Source organism: Antechinus flavipes, chromosome 3, assembly GCF_016432865.1.
Source record: "Antechinus flavipes isolate AdamAnt ecotype Samford, QLD, Australia chromosome 3, AdamAnt_v2, whole genome shotgun sequence".
Lineage (NCBI taxonomy): Eukaryota > Metazoa > Chordata > Mammalia > Dasyuromorphia > Dasyuridae > Antechinus > Antechinus flavipes.
The window spans coordinates 378,334,774-378,355,466 of NC_067400.1; the positions used below are offsets into that span (position 1 = coordinate 378,334,774).

The window sequence follows — 20,693 nt, forward strand, 5'->3', positions numbered from 1 at the left end:
CTCCATGCAACTATCAAAATTATCTTCCCAAAAGCATTGATATCTGGCCATGTCACTATCTTGCTCATGCATCTTCAGTGGCTCCCTATTGCGTCTAAAATAAAAAAAGCAACCTCCTCAGGTCAGCATTTTAAGTTCTTCACTATATCCAGGGTTATTTCATATCATATTTTCCGGACACATTGGCTTACTTGCTGTCCAACGAACTCAGTATCTACTTTCCCTTTGTGTACATTATCTCCCATATCTGCAATGTGCTCTCCTAATAGTTCCCCACTTCTTGTGTCCTTAGTTTTTGTCTAGACTCAACTCAAGCTGAAAAACAGAAAGCCTTTCCAGATGTCCCTAATTGCTGGTGTTCTCTTTTTTCTCAAAGTGTCTTGTAATATGTTTGCTTATGTGAGTATATATTATATCCTCCTCTCCTGCTCCATCAAATTATACGATTTTTGAGGGCAAGGTCTGTTCTTGGTTTTGCTATTGTACCACAGGGCTTGCCATGGTATCTTGTCTATAAGCCATAGAACTATGGTTGATTGAAATGAAATGAATTGAAATGGAATCTTCAATCTTTTATTTTGCTGTCAAAAGCATCAGCCTGTTCCTAAGTGATTCTATTTTTTCTTTTAATTATATCACTTTATTTTAGAAATCTCTTTATGATGAGTAGATGAGTAAGTTTTTCTTAGATCTATGACTATGAAAAAAAATGTAGGACTAAGGGGGAAAAGACTAATATTTGAAGTCAATTCAATTGGGTAGAGTGATCCACTTGTTTACTATTGGAATAGTATAGTGTATAAGATGTCATGACTACATCAAGAATCTAGTAGGACTATCTGAACTTTTTGGTTCATACTTTTGTACCATTGTGGGAGTGGTAATCTCCTGTTTGTTTTTCTTGAAGGATTTAAGAAGGGATGTGAGCCATCTATCTGGGCAGTCATAATTCCATCACTTTCTCTGAAGCAGTCAGATAAAGCAGACGAAAAAGCAGTAAATTGGAAATGGTTTAAGGCCTTTGAGGATTATACCTGAGATGAGTTTAGATCCTTGACTAGTATTAGTGATTTATAAATTAAGTCTGGAGAGAAAATTGAAGCATACAGCTAATTATTTTTTCCACCCCATGTTCTTGCCTCATGAATTCTTTAGAGGAAAACCTTGTCATTTTAAATAATGATTTCTTCTTAAAGCCAAATGAAATTTCATTTTGATTTGGGTATTCTGGACTTTGGCTTAGAATCTTTGAAAAAAATTGGTTTGAGTTGGTTTATATTGTTGTATTCAGTTATTGCTGAAAAGAGAAAAGCCTCTGGTGCAGTTTTTCTCTCATGTTTGGAAACTATATCTCCACCCCATTGTAACTGAAAGGAGGAAATTGTGCTGGGAGGCTTAACACTGAACTCATAAATGCTGGCCTTATGTTAATATGATGCTGTCAGCAGCCTGCAAATTAGAGCTTTGGATAACGTTGAAAGCTTAAACTTTACCTTTGACACTAGAGCAGGCCCTAGATTATTGTTCTGAGGACTAATCTTTAGTGACAGATGCAGAGGGAGAAGAGTTTCCTAATGTTAGTAGCAAACTCCAAATGCTTTGTCGTGAGCCTCAGAGGATTTTTTCTTTTAGGTGTCTGACATGTAATAATGCCAGGAGTGCCTTCAAAGAAAGCTGATTTGAGCCACTTCTAAAGAGTTCTTTCTGTGGACTATTTATTGAGTAAGTTGTAGGGTATTTACCACAGTGATGTGCAAATGCAGAATTACCAAATTCAGTCTTGGAACTAACTCTGTGAAGTTATGTTGTTAAACCTGTAGCTGACCAAGATTCCCCACATCCTACAACTGGTCACCCAAAGTCTTCAAAGATTTCCATTGGAGGGGCAGTTACAGGTGGTGCAGTGGACAGAGCACCAGCCCTGAAATCACAAGGACCTGAGTTCAAATCTGGTCTCAGACACCTAACACTTCTTAGCTGCGTGATCCTGGGCAAGTCACTTAACACCAATTGCCTCACCAGCCTCCCCCCCCAAAAAAAAAAAAAATTCCATTGGAAAGTGAACCCACCACTTGTTTTGATGTCTCATTTTATAACAACTGTAAATGGAAGAAAGTTTTTTCCCTCTTGAGTCTATAATCACCCTGCTACTTCTACCTTATTTCTTCTTCTGGAGTCAAGCAAAACAAGTCTGATATGTCTTTTGCAGCTATCCCTTCACATTACAAGACTAGTTTGTTCTCCTTTGACAATTCTTTCCTCCATGAGAAATGTCTACATGTGTTCATCAGATCTTCCCCTGAGTCTTCTCTCAAGATCTTCAAGCAAAGGTTGAATCATTACTAGTCAGTAATTATTTTTTGCAATACAGTAATAGCTCATTATATTAACATATCACAATTTGTTTAGCTGTTTCCCAATGAAAGGACATTTATCTTTTCCCCATTTCTTTGCTACCACGAAAAATATCGCTTATATTTTGGTGTATCTGGGGTTTATCTTTTTGTCAATTACCTTTTTGGAATATTGGCTTTGCAATAGGATCCCTGGTGAAATGATATGGACATTTTAGTTACTACATTTTCATAATTTCAAGTTGCTTTCCACAATAATTAAACTAATTCATAGCTCCGACAGCAATGCATTAATGTACCTGTCTTTTTACCACTCTTCCAAAATTTCTTCTTCCTAACTTCTGTCATTTTGCCAGTTTATTGAGGGTGAAGTGAAACATCAGGCTGTTTTAATCTTTATTTCCGATTGTTAGTAATTTGGAGTATTCTTTCATCTGACTATTAATAGTAATAGTAATGATAATAGTATAAATAATAAATAGTATCTCTTTTGAAAACTATTTATTCATGTCACTTGTCTATTGAGGAATAGTTTTTGCTATTATATATTTCTGTTAATTGTCTATATTTCTTAGATACCAAATGCTTCTCAGAGATATTTGAAATAAAGATTTCCCTCCCCAGGGACCAGCTTCCCTTTTTATTCTAGATGCAATAATTCTCTTTGTGCAAAATCTTTTCAATTTCTTTTAATAAAAGTATTCTATTTTTCCCTCTTCTTACTATTATCCTGTTTGGTGAAGAATTGATCTATCTACTTGAAGCTTTGTAAAGTATATGATCTATTTCATTTTTAAATGGGGTGATCTTTAATATTCAGGTTGAGTATGCATTTTGAATTTCTTTGTGGAATATGTTCTAAAATAGCCTAAATTCAGTTCTTATCAAATAGGATATTCTTTTCTAAGTAATTTATGTTTTAGGGATTACTGAACTCTAGGTTATTGATCACCATTATTTCTGATTCTTTCTTGTCCATTAAATTGCTTTTCTTTCTCCTTTAACCAATACAAAATAGATTTTTTTAAAATAATGGCTGCTTTATAAATGCCATTTCTCCTTCAGTCTTACCTTTTCATTATTGCCTTTGATGTTTTATTCCTTCAAATGAATTTTGTTACTGTCTTATCTAGCTCTATAAAATACCTCTTTGGTAATTTGAGTAGAATAACATTAAATATATAAATTGCTTTTGGTAGCATTAAAATTTTTATTTTATTGGCATGGCCCAGCCGTGGTCACTGAATATTCCTAAGGAATGGTCATTTTCAATATCATCTAAGAAAAAAGTTACCAATAGAATAACCAAATGATTTCAGTTTAAGCTAATGCCATTTAGAATTTTTATTAATGACTTATACACAAAGCTTTGTATTTAGCTTTGTTAGATTAAATTAGATGAAGAAGATATGGCTCAAGCACCATCATCCAATTCCCCCCAACCATGAATGCTTTTTTCTCTCAAATCATTTTGTATTTAACTACATTGTATATATATTTTTTCTGCATTTTATTTTTATGTTGTATATGCATATTCTGTTGTTATCTCCCCACCTTTAGAATTTATGTTTCATTTGAGTACAGATTGTTTCAGTTATTGTCAGTTGTTATGCCCAAGGCTGTTCTGGGGCCTTTTGAATTTCCTTATTGTAGAGATTGATTTAAGTCAGTTATTTTCTTTGTCACAAGGATGCACTAGAGCCAGTGGCAAATGGAGGCATAAATAGAAAGTATAGGATAATTGAGATCTGGAAGGGTCCTCTGTAAGAGGTCCTCTCATTTTACAGATAAAGGCAATAAAACCTAGTTGGGGGTTAAGTGATTTGACCAGAGCCTCTCAGGTTAGTGGTGTCTGAGATATAGTTTGATCCCCAGATCTTTCTAACACCAAATCTACTCCATGGTACCAAATTATTCCATTTCTCCTGTTCATTCATCAGGACAAGATGTCAGGAAGAGAGTCTTACTCGTTTCCAATTGCTCTATTATATCCCCGTAGAGGCCTACAGTGGACTAAAAGTAATTTTCTATTTTTAAAAATTGTTTCATGGGTTACTAGAGTCAAAGCATTTATCACCTATTAGCCATTTTATGGAAGTAGTCTTCTGCATTTAGCTTGATTAGTTCTTAAAAAGAAGAAGGATTGTATTCAAAGGCTTTCTTAAATGTTGGGATATGTCTACCTTCTAGACTTCAAGAACTGAGGATGATGTCTATGCCACAAGGAGGCATGAGAATAGGACTTAGTGGAACCAAAGATAAAAGGAATATGTTCTGTGGCAAAATTTAGAAGGCTAGATATTATGGAAAGGCAGCCCATTGTAGTAAAAAGGTATCCAACTCAGCTGCAAATGAGAAATGTCCAACAAAATAAATGCAAATACAGTACAACATAGAGAATATTAATTTATTTTCTATATCTTTATGTGACCTGAAGGGATCCATTTCTATTTAGATCAGTGGTACAGTTTATAGATTTGACCTCAGAGTTAAGAAGAACTGGATTCAAATCTTACCTCTAACAACTATTGACCATCAGACCATAGGCAAATACTTAACTTTTCTATGCAAAAGGCAACTCTCCAAAATTCTTGATTTGCCAACCTACACTGGAGAAGGTAATTTTTGAGAATCCCAGGTGCAGTCCCCATCGCTATATACTGGCATTATACAAAGAAAAGTAAAAATGAATCATGGGCAGGGAGTTGAATTTCATCACTTTTCCTTAAGTGGTAGTAGTGGAGTAGTAGTATGAGGGGAGTGATAGCAGTGAATCATTCAGGTTGAATCTTAGATAAAAAATCTTGAAGAGATCTTAGAACTTATCTTGTCATAACGTCACAAGAATCCCATGACTCCACATCTGTAAGATTTAGAACTGAAAGTACCATCCAACCTCCTTATTTTATAGATTAGGAAACTGAGGTACTGAGAGGTCCTTCCCCAGGGTCAAGTCACAAAGCTAGTAATAATCTGAAGTAAGATTTGAGTGCAGGTTTTCCTGACTTTCAAGTACAGCACTCTGTCCACTATCACATTGCTTCCATCTCATTTTGCAGCTATGGAAACTGAGACCCAGAGTGATTATATTACTTTAACAAGGTCATATAGCTTTTAAACACTGAACCAAAAGTTGAAATCCTGGTCCTGTGAGAACAAGGCTTTCAACTATTCTACCTTTCAGAATACTTGATTATTAACTCAAACCCTCCTTTAAAAATTATATATATATATGTTTCTACTATATCCAGTGGTATATTCACATTAATACACTATTAAAGAAAATTATCTTTGCTATAGAATGGAATCAGCAATATTTCAAGATAATAGAGATTCTGGACCAGTTTATAATTTAGATCAGGAAACTTTACTGAAATGAGCAATTTAGCAAGACATCAAGTCATCACTTTAATTTTTAAGGATGAAAAAGTGTTTGTCCTCAAAAGATTTCTTGGTTTTTGGATTAAAATGGTGTCATATTTGTCAGCAAAAACAGGACAGAACTTCCCTGACAAATACAGCTTAAAGAAAACTGGAAGAACCTTATATGGCTGAAAAAAAAATCTTTTTTTTTTTTTGATTTTGCTCCTTACCATTCCAACATACATTTCGCTTGTGGAGTTATGATGGTCTTGAGGTTGAAAGATAGTAAGTAGACCTCATTACGTTACTTGGCACGTAGCCCATAGAAATGAGCAGCAACAGCCTGGATTTCATTTTAAAAGGAGTTAGAAGAATATGAAGAAGGTCATCACCATCAATCTGTTATTGCACTGCTAGATAGCATCTCTTTAAGGAGACATAGGAAAAGCTTTTTTTTAATCAAATAAAGGCCCAGAATGAGAGTGTTCATCTTAACAGCTTTTTAATGAAAGTGTTAGGTTTCCATAATGGAGTTCATAAGCCCTTAGATGTTAAAACTGTTCAAAAAAATGCTTTTAGCATAAGGGTGTGCCAGTTATGTTCAGCTCTGCTGGTATAAGTGATGGTTTTACCTTGTATTTCCTTCTGAAAAGGCAAGGAAGCATAAAAGTAATTGGTGATAATACTTTGTTATCACAAACCTTTGGGATAACCATTTTCCACAATATTATTGTGAAGGTAGTTCAGTAGTAAGCCCATTTCATAGGTAAAGAAATGGAGCTTGAATCTCCATAGCTTGTTTGAACCTGCATATAGAGTAGAGTACAAGAGGAAGGGACCTGGGAATGGATAGCTGATACTTACAGAGCTTTAATGTTTACAAAGCTTTGTAGATATTATATATCATTGAAGAATCTTCTTCCTGGGTGTGTGTGTGTGTGTGTGTGTGTGTGTGTGTGTGTGTGTATGTATGTTTGTGTACATGCACATCCCCTATTAAAGTCCTATTCTGATGTCTTATTATACAGCGGAGACTCTACCTGGCTTCTTGAAGACTGCCCACAGAACATAATATCTGGCAGATCTAAAGGTTTGGGATGATGAATTGTATTCCTGATTGGAAAACCAGCCTAGCTAAGTCCAAAGAGGCATTCTACCTGGTTCAGTGATATATTGGAGGGGAAGAAGTATAATAAGACACCCCAAAATCATTTCCTGAGTCATAGAGGAGTACTCACATCAGCAATATCATAAGCCAAAGGACTACATATGTGTACCCATGTGAGTGGATATATTATTGTCAGTCACCATGTACACACACCTGTATATCTATTGATTATCACCATGTATGTAGTTATTACTGTCAGTTGCTATATACACATATGAATTATTGTCAATCTTCACACACACACACACTGTCAGTCATCACATACACACATATATTATTGTCAATTACAACATGATCATATGTAGACATGTATTATTGGTGGTTACAAAAAACTGATTTCTTATTTTGTGGCACATTCCTAATCTACTCTCAGTGAGAATTTTTGAATTCCTAATTTGCTCTCACTGAGCCCTGAGTGGTCACTGTCTTACTTTCTCATAAATGGTCTCTATTATGATTATCTTCTGGACCATGGCAGAGCCCACTTGACTTTTGAATGAGACTTTATTCAGTGTGTGACCATGGGCAAGTCCCACTGAACCCCAGTTTCTGCCTCTGTAAAATGGGAATAATACTTGAATTATATAAATCATAGGTAAGGTAGCTTGTTTTGAGACTCAAATGGGATAATATATAGGAAAATACTTTTTAATCAATGAAGTTCTATAAAAATGAGTTTTCTCAAACTTCATTCATTATAGCTATTTAATTGTTTAATATCTATAACCAGTGTCTGCTCTCATTAAATTCTATCTTCTAAGGAAGGGGTTCTTAATCTGGGGTTCAAGGATCCTACAGAGTGTTTCAGGGAGTCTGGAATCTGGATTAGGAAAAAGTATGCCTTAATTTTCACTAACATTTGGTTTTCTTTTAGTCCTACAAAGATTTGTTTTTTGGTGCATTTAAAAACTTTAATCTGAGGAGAATCCATAGGATTCACCAAACTGCTAAAGGAGCTTAAGATGCACAAAAAAGCTAAGAATCTCTCTTTGATGATGATGATGATAATGATATTAAAAGACTTGTACTGAACTCTTTTAGATTTTCTAGTTGCTTTATATAATTTTCTTTGATTTTCACAACAAACTTCTTCTCCTTCTGTGCTATGAAAACAGATAGGTTTGGGTATTCAGAATTTAGCAGGAACATATTCAAGACTGTGACTTTTAAATTTTTTTTCTTAGATGTGTAGTTTGATAAGTATAAGGGACCCTCAACAAGGAATTTCCTTCTGTCAATGCAGATCAGCAGCCTTTGAGAGAAGACTTGGACGTCAACAGAATTACACAACCAGTGTGTGTCAGAATTAGAAACTTAGATTTCCTTGATTCTGAAGATTCTCAGTAGTAAGACTAAATATCATCAAAAATATATCAATATTATTATATATCACCATATATTACCATAGTTCTCACATCTCATCTAACTAGACTGTACGCCCTTTGAGGGTAAGGATCACTGAATCTCTGAGCTTGCTAAAGCAGTGCTAAAAAGGGATTCTTGATTGTTCCTCCCCAAAAAGTACGGCTCATAAATGGAACCTGGAAATGAAATCTGAAAAGGCTAAAAGACATTGCAAGAACAGAAATCATCACTCCCACTGATGACAGAGTGCAGTCTTGATAGACAAAAGAAGGTGAGATTGTGATTGTTGTTAACAGAAGCATTAAGGTTTTTTTCCTTAGGGATACCAAAGAACTTGGGTTTGCTTGCAGCTCTCATATTATTTTGAAGCTGTGCTCTAACCCATCATTCAGAGGAGTATCACATGAACAGACCTTTGTAAAAATAAAATAGAATTTTAGGGAGTAATGGCGCAAATAGATCAGAGCTATAAACTTTGAAAAAACATGTAACTTGAGTTTGATTCCCCTGATCTAAGGAACTAAGAAGCTTTTGAATTCTAATCACTGGGCTGGAATGGGCTTCCCCAGAGACTGGGTTACTTAGAGAGCCTGTCTTTGATCTCTCTGCCTGTGCAGTAAAGATGTGATGAGGGGAAGGGTCCTGAAGGTCACTTGTTTTGCAAGGTCAGCAAGATAAACCGCTGCTTGTACAACTGAGGCTTTTCTAGGCAGCTGTTGAAAAATATGGAAAGAAGGGAATATGGGCTTCGAGGGAGGTAAATAATGATCTTCTGACCTAGAAATTCTCTATGTCTTCCTGTTAAGTCCCATTGCTGTGGCTAGAAGGTGACGCTGCAAGTGAGAATCATGTTGGGGGGCTTCACTGTCCCCCTTAAGACCATAGGAGAAAATTATCATGAATAGGTGGTTTGAATCAGGTTTTGGTCTCTTTTATGATACCTTTTTTAGTTGTTTTTTCAATACTAGGGCAGTGACCCTCAATTATTGAAAGTAGCTAGGTGGTAGAGTGGATAGAGCTCTGGATGTGCCCTTAAGAAGCCCTGAATTTGAATCCTGTCTCAGATATAAAAAGCTGTGTGAACCTGGGAAAGTTACCTCCTTTCAGTCTGTATTCTCTTCTGTCAGATAGTTATGGTAATAACACCCAACTCGGAGAATTGCTAGAGAATCAAATGAGATAACATATATAAATGTATGTAACAAGTTCTTTGCAAAGCTTAAAATATTTGCTATTATTATTTTTATAATGGAAATACCTGTTCTAATGAAATTGCATACTTTTAAAGTACTGAATCATAATTACCAGGAAATATGTGAGACAGGGAATGCATGAGAGGAAAGGATCAGAGCTGGAGAAGAATTTATGGTGTCTTGTATTTAGTAAATAATCAGATATGGTAGGCCAATAGGGTCAGACTAACTTTTGGGAAAGCCAATTATTGTTATGCATTTGTATAGCTGGAGGACTGTTTCCTGTAAGAAATTACTGTCTTATTTATGCCATTGCCTAGCAACATGAGTCTTACACAAGTGATTCCTTTTTTTTTTTTCTTGTTCTTTTTCCTTGATCTGTGATTTATTTCATCAGTATAAGGACCTCCTAGTGAGAAACTTTCTCTTACCAATGTAGAGTTGAACATTCTCTATCTTTGTCAGATGCCTGAGTCACTGAGAAGTGACTAGTTTGGGGTCTCACAAAAAAGTCTGCATCAGAAGCGAAATTTGAACTCAAGTTTTTCAGTTTCTGAGTATAGCATTCTATCTACTACATGACATGCTATTCTTATTTAGCTTAAGTGAACAGTACTTATTTAGTAGATATATATTAGTGTTCTTGCAAACTGCCAAGAATGTGTCTTTTGCCCTCTCTCTTGCAAAAATGTGGAATTTTAAGGTAACACTTTCTTGAGCAGTACTGTACCTTAAGCCTTGTCAAATGTCATGATTGAGAGAAACAACTCTATGATCATCAATAACAGTTGGAAAAACCTTGCACATATACAATGAACATTAAATCAACACCCATGTCAACCATATATAGGTGAGAAAGCCAGGAAGTGAAATGATTAGTATTGGATGTGATGTAATTTTTCCTTTGGAAGGTGTTATAAAATCTGATTATAAAAGCATTAGGATCACATGGTACCAGGAAAAGGTGTTTGTGTATGAATTCATTCTCTCACTTAGGTAACATTTTATCCTTGGCAACCCCTTAGGAAGACAATCTCATATCATCCGGAGTAGCTAAGGGTTAAAGGGGCTACTATGAACAGCAATGGAGTCAATTTGATTAGAATGAAGGTGAGCTAATATATAGATAATCTCAAATGGGAGATAATGCAGAAATAATTTAGAATTGGATTGGTAAATTTTATGTAAGCCTTATGTAATTTTTTCTTCCCCTGTAGATTAACCTTTTAATTCTCTTTGGCTTAAGGTTAATAAATTTGCCCTCCAGGAGTCTAGCTACAATGCTGTTCTTTACCTCTTTCCTCTTTGTCACTTAGATCATCGACAAGAAGTAACAGGAAGAAGTTCTGAGTTCCACCACATTTAACTTGATGGCAGAAAGAAAAGGGCTCAGATCCATATTAATAGTCATAGAAGCATAGTTTCCAAGGGTACCAGGAGAAAGGTACATTATTATGATATATTCTAAGACATGAGAGATGAGAGCAACAATAGCCATCTAGTAAAAGAATGTATCACAGGGAGGTTGTTTGTCCTGTTGACTCTTACTCTGATGTTTTAAACACTTATGTAGAGAAGTGAATGTGTTTTGTGTGCTTTCTTTGAAAATCATCAGTCAGTTGTCTATATTTGAATCTTGCCTGACTCTCTGTAGCTCTTCCTTAATTGTAAACTACAGCTACAGAGGGAAAGTATATAAAAATCGCTAAACTTAGCAAGAGTGAAATAAATATTAGTTGATCTGAGGAAGTATGAGTCTTCTTCCATGAAAATTTAATTCATAATTGATTGAAATAGAATATTAAATCTTTGGCCTGTTTTGATTTGGGTGAATGATAAATAGCATGTCTTGTGGGCAAGCAGATATCCATTTGAAATTATTTAAACAGAGGAAATCTCTCAAATGCAAACTGGAACTCTGTGTAACAGAAGGTTTTTTGAAAAGCAAAAATGGCATAAATAGAGAAATTTGGGGAAAGGTCTAAAGAATCCAATAAATTCTCATATCAAGTCACAGAAAGCTTAAAGCAAGAGAGATGAGCTATACCTGAGATAAGATGTTGATGACATACATCATTTAAAATGAAAAGAGACTTTAAAAAATTTTTATATCACCTGCATCCCCATTATAATCTTCTCCTGAAATCCTTCTAAGAAATCCATCCTTAAAAGAGAAGTTCTTGACTTTTGCTATATCTGTTGTGAGATCCACAAACATATGTAGATACATGTAAATATATATAAAGAAGACATGGGAAACTTTCTTGAAAATGTGACAAGAAGTGTGGAGGACAGCAGTGAGCTCCATGCACAAAAACTTATCCCCATTGTTTTTCTCTTTCTTCTACAAGCTCCCCCAAATACAAGCTCCTAGGTGGTCCTCTTCCCTTTCCTTCTCCTCCTGGACCTGGGCATTTCAATACTAGGCATTTCTCCTGGGCTATAAAAAATTGTGAAGGAAATGACTTGTATGTTTTTTGGAGTAAAATCTAATGTCTTCCAGGAAGAACTAAAAAAAATATATATAAAAAAACTGTCCTTGAAATATCCCCCAGTTAAGAATCCAAATGAAAGAGAAAAGTTTAAACTGATTTTTCAAGCTTGTGATCTTCTGATGCAAAGGAGAAAGACATATAAGACAGAAGTAGAGAACAAAGCATCAAAGAGAGTGGTTCTGGGTGGCTTTGGTTTACCAATGGATACCTTTGATATTTTTTTTAGAGGAGATGGAAAAATGTGTAGGGAATAAAATGGTAAAAATGTACATCAGTTGTCTGTGACATTAGGTTTGTATAGTGGTCCAACAAGCAAACTGGCTCTGCAAAAGAAGGTAATTTGTGACAAATGTTGGAAGGGTTAGGGTTAGAAGTTGTAGAATGCTATCCCAATTATAGAAGTACTTAAATGCCAATTAAGAATTCATCAGATAGAATCTGAAATGATTCAGCAAATTCAATCAAAATGCTAAAGGCTTGGGGATCGAATCAGCCCTAAAGATAAGATATAAAAGCTGCAATGGAAATAAAATGAATATTCAAGAGAAAAAAGATTTTTAATAGTCATATTAACAGGGCTAGGAAAGATGGTCAGAAGATAACCATTCCATGGAAGGTGACCAGGAGTGAGGATATGAGGCAGGAAATGTTATTGTTTTGGATCAGAAGATTAATGTTATCTTTACACTAAAAATAGAGGACCTTTTCATGTGTATAGTTGCTAGCCAGTTGATTGAAGCATTGTGTCATTTTTAGAAAACATTATCAACTCTTTGAGTAGGACTGTAGTTGTAATATTCAATTTTAGTTGCAATAGACGTGATGGAGAAAGCTATCTGCATTCAGAGAGAGGATTATGGCTATAAAATGTGGATCACATCATTGTATTTTCACTTTTTTTGTTTGCTTTTTTCTTTCTCAAATTTTTTCCCTTTTGATCTGATTTTTCTTTTTTTTATTATAGCTTTTTATTGGCAGAACATATACATGAGTAATTTTTCAATATTGTCCCTTGCAATTACTTCTGTTCCAACTTTTCCCTTCTTTCCCTCCTTCCCCTCCCCTAGATACATTTAAACATGTTAAAGTATATCTTAAATACAATATATGTGTACATATTTATACAATTCTCTTGTTGCACAAGAAAAATCAGATTTAGAAAGATAAAAATAACCTGGGAAGAAAAACAAAACTGCGAGAGGTCCACATTCATTTCCCAGTGTTCTTTCTGTGGGTGTAGCTGGTTCTGTTCATCACTGATCAATTGGGACTTAATTGGATCTTCTCATAGCTGAAGGTAGCCACTTCCATCAGAATTGATTCTCATATAGTATTGTTGTTGAAGTATATAATGATCTCCTGCTCATTTCACTCAGCATCAGTTTGTAAAAGTCTCTCCAGGAAATCCTCCTGCTGATCATTTCTTACAGAACAATAATATTCCATAACATTCATATACCACAATTTACCCAGCCATTTTCCAATTGATGGGCATCCATTCAATTTCCAGTTTCTAGCCACTACAAACAGGGCTGCCACAAACATTCTTGCACATGCAGGTCCCTTTCCCTTCTTTAGTATCTCTTTGGGATATAAGCCCAATAGAAACACTGCTGGATCAAAGGGCATGCACAGTTTGATTACTCTTTGGGATAATTACAGATTGCTCTCCAGAATGGTTGGATCGGTTTCACAACTCCACCAACAATGTATCAGTGTCCCAGTTTTCCCACATCCCCTCCAACATTCGTTATTATCTTTTCCTGTCATTTTAGCCAATCTGACAAATATGTAGTGGTATCTCAGAGTTGTCTTAATTTGCATTTCTCTGTTGATCTGATTTTTCTTGGGCAGTACGATAAATGTGGTAATATGTTTTGAAAGAAAAAAAATAAAAGTACATGGAAAATTTAAAAAGTGAGTCTCAAAAGAAAGCAGGGAAACTAAGAGGAAGAGGTCATGAAAGAGAATTCTCCAGGCCTGGATATGGTCACTGGGATGGAGTCTGGAGGTGAAAAATGGAGGGCTATCTGAGAGGAATACCAAAGTTAAACAGTAAAAGGAAAGTAAAGTGTAAATAGCCTAAAATACTTAGGAAAGGCCTGGGTAATGAAGATTATCTGTAGGATGGTGGTATTCTCAGTCGTAATGGGAAATTAGAAAAGAGGTGAATTTGAGAGAAAAGATAATGAATTTTGCACAATTTAAATTTAATTTGTTTGCACAACATTCAGTTTGAAATGTACAAAAGGCACTTGGAGGTGGCAGAATGAAAGTCAGCAGGCAAGTGGTTGGAGAGGTTGATTTATAAATTATCAACATAGAGACGATGAGTGAATCCAAATAAAGAAAATGAAAGTGAATGCTTTATCTAAGACTGGGGTTCTTGACCTTATATGTGTCATGGATATTTTTGGCAGTTGAGTGAAATCTATGGGATCTATTCTCTAAATGTGGTTTTTATATACATAAAGCATATAGTATTATGAAGGAATTGAAAGACAATTATCAAAATAACAAACACTCAAACCTGAATCCCAGTTCACAGGTCTCAGATTAAGAACTCTTGATCTAGAATTTCTAGCCTAAAAGCTACCATGCATATGCATATTTGATTGATTATATTACTCACTTTCAGAATGATGAGCTACAAGTCATGAAGCACAGAGTTGTCTGGAATAAACTCACAGACTTAAACTGTATTAAAGTCAAGGGTCAAATCTTTAATATAATGTTTGAACAAGCAGGTTAAGTTCCCTAACAGAACTTGCATTTAACAAGGGGATAGGTGGATCTTTTATGGGAAAGAACCTAGAGCAAGGTGTACTAACTATGCTAATTGTGCGTGGTCTTAGTTCCCCTATTTATACAAGATAGCCTCAGATGACATCTATAGTGTAATCTCCAGATTGTATAACAGTGGATATCAGTACAGGATAGCTCTGTACAAAATTATTCTAACAGTACAAGGTAATTCTATAGGATAAATTTGTTTTCACTGAAGTCTGCTTAGATAACTGGGTTGCTATGAAGGACATGATCTTTTGCCATGTCCTTATACCCTATCAAGGACAAAGCTTTCAGTATAACTGGATGTGAAGGGTTCCAGGACTGGGGAGGTTAGGAGCCTAGGGAACTACAGAAATAGACAAGCCTATATTTTTTACAGTAGTGACAGTTAAGACTAACTTTTAGGTGAAACTGTGAGTCTGTGAGATAGTCTTAGACAAGAGTGGTTTGCAGCTCCTTTTTCTTCCATCTTCCCTTTTGTGATTTCTCCACCATTCTCATACCTTACCTCCATGTTTGTTACCCTTGCCCTCCACCCCTTGATCCCCCTCCAACTCCCATCTTTATATATGCTGCCCCTGGGACTCAGGGATAAAATCTTACCTGTCCATGAATCTTGGAACATAAGAAAACTGTGCCTTAAGAAATCAACAAGCTTTTAGCACTCAGCTTGGTACAAACTTCTTTCCCTTTCCCGCTGATCAGGAGGTCACCTGGCAAGGATGTTGGTCATACAGAGCTGATGCCATTCTTTTGCCTCTTTCACATTCCTCTTCCTCTCTACTACACTCCCTGCAGAAATGGCAAATTTCCAGAGACCATGGGAGTGTATTGTTCTTCAACAAAGCTTTGACATACTTTTTGAAGGCAAGGAAAAGGAGGAAAGGGCTTTTTCTGGCTTTAATTTATGTCATTGGGATGGTTTGGCTTCTGTTCTCTAGTCTTGTAATTGTACTGTAATGAGTCTTTATTTAGGCAAATGTCCACGGAATAATTAATCAACTGGAGAAGAATGTTGGTCATTGATCTTAAGCAAGCTGTCAGGCTCCATTTTGCATGGAAAGTGTCTTGTTAGCTTCAGACCACAAAATTCTAGATGCTTGTTCAAAAATCAATTGATCTTCACCTCTATCTTTTCTCCTCATTCTGTTAAAAAAGCAACTCAGGGGTGGGGAGGAAGGAGTTAGGTTTGCCTTTTTGATTTTGGGTTGGGATTCGATTCAAGTGATTACAAATGTCAGAGAGGCAAACTTCCCTAATTTTTGTTATCCATTGTACAGTTTCCTTTAACTCCATCCATACTTACTAACTGGGTTATTGGCATGCTGTTTATTTTCTCCAAAGGCTGAGGGAATCCAACAACTATAGCTACTTGGATAAAGCAATGGTTATGAAAGTCAGGACTTCTGGGTTCTAGTCCTGGGCTTTGGCACTAAGTAGTTTGTGAACATTTGTGAAGTCACTTCACATTTTTGTTTCTCATCCTCCCCATCTGTTAAATGAGTAGGCTGGGCTATATTATCTTAAAGGTTTCTTCTGTCTTGAAAGTCTTATGATTTTAAATATATTCATTCATTTGCCTTTTTAGTGAACCTAACAAAAGCAGAATAAGGAAAATGAAAGTCTAAGTGATTTATTGCCAAGGTCACATAACTAAGAAGTGTTTAAGGCAGAATTTGAACTTTGGTCTTCTAAATTCTAAAGTCAATGGTCTTCTGTACTATTAGAAGGAATATACATACACACACATATATATAGGAATACTTTGGAAAAAATTCTAGGTATAATGGTGTCATATCCTGAAGAGGTTGTTGTTAATGAAGAAGTTAGGATCAGAGTATCAATTCTTGTCCCAAGTACCGTACTTAAGAAACTCACTTAAAAATTCAATTATGTAATTAGTTTTTCTTGTAAATTCAATTTTCAGTCTATGGTGACATAAAAGTCAGAGCTCTAGATTTAGATTCAGAAGACTTCTATTCAGATTCCATTGCTGGTGTTAAACTTATGTGACTTTTTTTTTCTTGTTGGCTAGGAAAAAATAAGGGGCCTAGACTCAACTCAATGTCTGAAAAGATGAGAAGACAGATTCTTATCACAGCTTATCTTACTATCCTAGCAAAATAATGCTGAGAATTATGTCCCCAAAATTGTGATACAATTTGGGGTAAGTTTTTTGAGATCTCAGATCTTTCTCTTCAGTTCCCTAGCATTCAATCTAGACAGGTTCACATCCATCTCCTCTTTATTCTTAAATTTTTAATAATAGCTTTTTATTTTCAAAATACATGCAAAGATAGTTTTCAACATTCACCCTTGCAAAATTTTGTGTTCCAAATTTTTCTCCTTTTTCCCCACCCCTTCTCCTAAGCAGCAAGTAATCCAATATAGGTTAAACATGTACAATTCCTCTACACATATTTCCACATTTATCATGTTGCAAAAGAAAAATCATATCAAAAAAGAAAAAAATAGAAACAAAAAAGCAAGCAAACAACAGCCAAAACAGGTAAAATTTCTATGTTGTGATCCCCATTTAGTCCCCATGGTCCACTTTCTGGATACAGATAGCTTTCTCCATCACAAATCTATTGGAATTGGCCTAAGTCACCTCATTGTTGAAAAGAGCCAAGTCCATCACAATTGATCATCACATAATCTTGTTGCTGTGTAAAATGTTCTCTTCATTCTTTTAAAAAAATCATTATTATAGCTTTTTATTTACAAAATATATGCATGGCTAATTTTTCAACATTGACCCCTGCAAAACGTTTTGTTCCAACTTTTCCCCTCCCTCCCCCAACCCCTTCCCCTAGATGGCATGTAGTCCAATACATGTTAAATATGTTAAATACAATATATGTATACATATTTATACAGTTATCTTACTGAACAAGAAAAATTGGATCTAGAAAGAAATTAAAAGAAAAAAAAACTTGTGTTCTCTTCACTTCGCATCAATTCATGTAAGTCTCTCCAGGCCTTTTCCCAAACTGATGGGCATCCACTCAGTTTCTGCTGAGCTGCTGCAAACATTTTTATACATGTGGGTACTTTTCCCTTTAATCCCTTCACATTTAATCTTGGACATTTGTTAGTTATTCCTTTTCTTAATTTCTTGATTTGGGAATTGAAAATTTCTGGGTGCTCAGAGTAATGTGACTTATATTGAAAATAAGGACACTATATTGATTAGCTCATAAATTTTTGTTTATTTCAGTCTATTTTCTCACCCCATTACAAAGATTACATAGGAAGTAAAAGCTAAAATATAATTTAACGTATATGTGGTGTATATGTGGGGGCAGGGCATCTTTATGGGAAAAGATAAATACTTTCTGTATTTATTTATAACAAGAAGGATAACTATAAAGAAATAAGTCTTTGATTGGAAAAAAGATGAGTCAAGTTAAAATTTATATTCAAAGATCCTAAATATAATGTGGTATAATGAAAAAGCCAGAAAGTATGAATTCTTGTCTTTGATCAATCCTTCATTAAATGTTTGATCTTGAATTAGTAAATGAATCTCTCTGGACCTCATTTTCTTTATCTTTAAAATGATGGGATTGGATCAGAACAGGAATTTGTAAATGCTGTGTGTGTGTGTGTGTGTGTGTGTGTGTGTGTGTGTGTGTGCTTGTGCATACACTTGACCCTTTTGGTAGTATATGGTGAAGGGTAAGAATCCCTTCCCAGAATAATATTTTTAAATACATAAAGTAGATTACAAATCTACAAAAGAAGACTACAAATAAAATTAATTATAATGAAACAGTTATCAGAATATTAAAAAGTTCATTTATCTCTCACTCACTTTCCACCCTCTCCCACTCCCTCACCTCAAGTTAGACTCCCTGGATTAGATAATTTCTAAGGTTGTGTTCAGCTTTAACTCAGATGGTAACTTTTCCAAGAAGAATTCAGTGACTTGTTTCTTTGACTGACCATATGAACAGAAGTTCAGGGATTGAATCCAGGAATTTTCCCAGGAGTATCTCTTTCTCCCTTGAAGGAGAGTAGTCCTTGCAAAGGATTACCTGTGGCTTTAGTGTATCTTTTCTTTGACTAGTGAAGAGCACTGTTATCTGAAGAGCTACTCCAGATCTGCCCAGGCAGAAAATCCTTCACTTATCCCAAAGCCTTCCATCCTCAAAGTCTACTGTGTCTGCTTAATGATATGTTGCCATGTTGCTTTGTTTAGATATGCCACGCTTCTGTCTGTCTTTGGCAACCATCCTGGACTGGCTTGCTTTTGTTAATCACATGGATGTAAAGTATTATGTTCCCAAGTGTTCCCAAGTAGAAAAGATATTTTGATTGAAGTGCAAATCCCCAGCCACATGAACTACTTGGATTTAACAAAGTGTGTTAGACCATTGCAATCTGGAGAGTCATAAATCATAGAGATCATTTTGCTTCTCTCTTTTTTAAATCTTCTTGTCTCTTGCTTTTTCTAGCAAGGGTGACTTTTATCAATGTCTTTTTTCTTGGGATGTGATCTTATATTGAGAGCCTGAACTTGTGCCATCTCCCATTCTTTTATTCCTTGATGTCATTGGCACTGAACATGTTTCCTCTTCTTGGGAGGCTGGCTTTGGCTGTAGTAGCTGGAAAGACTGATAGACAAAAATCTTAATCTTGGAGATTTTGCTCTCTGCAGACAGTGCTAATAGAGCAGAAAACCACTATAAGAACAACATCATCATAAAAACAAAACCAACAAGTCATTTTTCTGTAGGACTTTAAGACAAAAAAAATCTCTTATAAAAGCTCTATGAAATAAATAGGGCCGGTACCTATTTTAAATAAATAAATAACCTAAGGTCAGAAGAGAAGGCACACAACTAAGAAATATTAGAGCTAGGTCTTGAAACCAAGTTTTCCCACTCAAAGACTATGGACTGATTCTTTCACTATGCCAAGTTAGCTCTCAGAATTGTATAATCTTAGAACTGCAAATAATCTTAGAAGTTACTTAATCCTACATCCTTTCTGATTCTTGAATCTCTTCTATAATGTCCCTAGAAAGTGATCTACTTAATGAAGCAGTCCATTTCCTTTTCCCTCAACTCTAATTTTTAGAAAACTCTTCATCATATTGAGTGGATATTTTTTTCTATGTAATGTTTATCCATTGGTTCTGCCTTTAGACCCACAGAGTAAAAATCTAGTCCAGTTGTTTCCAAACATTTTAAATGTGCATACTCCTTTAACTAAAATATTTTAATAACATATCCCTCATATATATGTATGTGTATCCTATACATGTATATACATATAGCTATATTCACATGCATGCACATATGTATATACACATGCACATATATAGGTATATATATGTGTGTATATATACATATAAATATGTGTATATGCATATGCCGTTCATACATATCTACCACATAGGTACATGTGCATATTCACACATGTATGCATATACAAGTATGTGAAACATATGTGTTTGTAGTCATAAGTATATATTTAATAAATGCGTATATAATATGCATGTGTATATGTGTAACTAAATATGTGAATATAAATACACATGCTATACATGACCATATACATGGGGAATTCAGTTGAGAAAATTCTCCCTGTCAATGCATGTTGGAATTTTAGTTTCCTCAAGCACCGAGAGATTTAATGAGCCACATTAAATGTATGTTTAGGTCACATAGTCACATAGTCAACATGTATCAGAGACTGCATTGAGCCTAAGACTTCCTAGCTTAAAAATCATCCCTCCCTTCTCTGCCAACACTCCCTCCTCTGTTAACTTCAGTTTCTTCCTTTATAAAATGGAAATACTGATACCTCATAGAATCATTGTGAGGATCAAATGAAATAATATTTGCAAAGCACTTTGCAAATCCTAAAGACTATATAAATATTAGCTAGCCTCATTATTAGTTCTGTATCAAATCCATGTACCATCATATTAATATGTACACTATAAAACTTACAC

General features: G+C 35.1%; 1 protein-coding gene and 1 pseudogene across 4 annotated transcripts in view; both read left to right on the plus strand.

The window, feature by feature from the left end:
* LYPD6B (LY6/PLAUR domain containing 6B) overlaps positions 1 to 20,693 on the plus strand; it is a 217,819-nt gene that overhangs the window by 72,175 nt on the left and 124,951 nt on the right. The window lies entirely within an intron of this gene.
* Positions 11,661 to 12,694, plus strand: LOC127557253 (dnaJ homolog subfamily A member 1-like; annotated as a pseudogene).